This window comes from Echinops telfairi, unplaced genomic scaffold (genome assembly GCF_000313985.2).
Source record: "Echinops telfairi isolate 266 unplaced genomic scaffold, ASM31398v2 ScPeMD7_7463;HRSCAF=8501, whole genome shotgun sequence".
NCBI lineage: Eukaryota > Metazoa > Chordata > Mammalia > Afrosoricida > Tenrecidae > Echinops > Echinops telfairi.
Genome location: NW_022111363.1, coordinates 4,089,890 through 4,091,783, shown reverse-complemented (window position 1 = coordinate 4,091,783; position 1,894 = coordinate 4,089,890). Strand labels below are relative to the sequence as shown.

Here is a 1,894-nt window from a genome sequence, read left to right as displayed (position 1 = left end):
TAGGACAGAATAGAACTGTGTCGCAGGAGTCCCGAGTCTGCAAATCTTTGTGGATAAATTCCTGTAAGTGATTTGTTCCCAGCAGTACCCAGTAATTTCCCTCAGTTTAAACTGCACACAGTCAGCCCCGCAATAAGCTTGCCTTCTGTTACAGCTTTTTAACTACATGTTTTTCTTTGGTGAACATTTTTTAATACTGTAACTCCTTTGAATGGCCTCTCCCTACCTTGGAAGAAATTTCCTTTTGTGCAAATTCATGGCTTTCCACTGAGCCCTCTTCGGACCCTCCTGAAGCAGCTGGCACTACAGCTCCCATGGTGCACTGGGAAACCCGCAAACCGCCTCGTGATCCGACGGGGCCGCTGACCAATCCCGTGTCATCACTCTCAAGTTGCGACCTATTGGCTTCGCGGGGAGGCGGGACTCTCAGTTGCTAGGCCGGTACTCTTTCCGGAAGTGGTGCTTGGCCGCTGCAGGGCAACACCCCGGCGTCCCTGGAAGCGGGGACCCGGGGTGGTGCTGGGGACGCTGCGCAGAGGCCGGAGCCATCGCCCAGAGCCTCTTGAAGTTGGGGACAGGTGAGGGTCTCTTGGAGGGAGGGGTCCAGTGGCGAGAAAGGAGGGATGCCGGAGAGCGGAGGGCGCACTGGCGTGCCAGCCAGCGGGATGGGCAAGAGTGCGGGCGGGAACGGGGGAAGAAGTAGAAGGATTCAAAATCTCTCCTGGTCTCGTCCTGGTGGGCGGAAGGGGCTCCTGGGCCGGGGGTGGGTGGGCGCTTGAAGCGCAAGCGGGGGCGCGAGTGGCGGAGGCCCCGCGAACGTTGGGGAGCTCGCTGCGGGCGCGCGTTTCGCTCCCCACTCAGTTAGTGGGTGAGGCCTGGTCTTCTGAACCCCGGTGGAATACGTCTCCGTGGGAAATCGCCCCCACATCCGAATCCAGAGGGGACTCAACCCTATGCCGTGGTTTCGCCTGCTCGGGAAGTTACAAAGTTGCATCTTTCCTTGCTCTTATCTTCCCAGTCTGGTGGCGTAGCGGTTACTCGAGCTGTGATCTGAGAGGCCGGCAGTTCGAAGCCACCATCCGCTCCGCAGGAGAAAAAACGGGGCTTTCTTCTTCCCGTAGTTACAGTGGGAAACTCACTGGGGCACTTCTGTCCTGCCCTGTAGGGTCGCCATGAGTCGGCATCGACTAGAAGGCAGTGAGTTTGTGGGTTCGTTTTGGTCTGGAACCTGGCTCCTCACTTGGCTTCCGTGACCCCTCACTCGTGGTTTTCCCCAAGTCACCCCTTCAAAGCGGCCTTTGCAGGCCCCGCAGGTCCACGCTTCGGTGTTGAACGTGTACTGCCCCGTGTTCACGAACCATCTCTTCAGTGGTGACTCCCCAAACCTCACCTCCAGCCAGACCTTTTCCTTAAGAGCCAGACCCTCTTCTTGAGAATTTGTAACTGGATGCCCATAACCCGACCCCCAAACTTTCTATGGCCCCTCAAACCCGTGGCTCCCCCATATTCCTTGTGGCAGCAAAGGGCTGCCCCACTCACTTGGTCATGTCATACAACGTTGGGCATGTTCTGTGGTGCAGGCTGCAGGTAGAGCTGTCAGCTGGGTGAGACATAGAATAAGCCTTCACAATATACTTTGATCTTCCTCCTCCCTCCCCCTCCCAGCTACCTCCATCAAGCCCTGCTATTCTACCTCTTAATACTTCTTGGATCAGCCTCTTTTTGTTCTCTCAGCCCAAACCTGGTTTCTTGTTCATACTTTGCTGACAACTTCCTAAAATGGTCTCTCTGCTGCTCTTCCTGCCTTCTCTGGTTGGTTCTTAAGCCGCTGCCAGAATCATCTTTGTGAAATACAGCCCTGAGCATGCTACCTTCCTTGGTGAAAGCCTGCGGT

The 1,894-nt window shown here is 56.0% G+C and overlaps 1 protein-coding gene across 1 annotated transcript in view; it reads left to right on the top strand.

Moving 5' to 3' along the window:
- The first annotated feature begins 488 nt into the window (after positions 1-488).
- The window catches only part of CEP164 (centrosomal protein 164), a 72,838-nt gene continuing 71,432 nt past the window's right edge, over positions 489-1,894 (top strand). Inside the window, 1 exon segment of the mRNA XM_045283586.1 lies at positions 489-578. The gene's annotated coding sequence lies outside the window, so the exon portion shown is untranslated.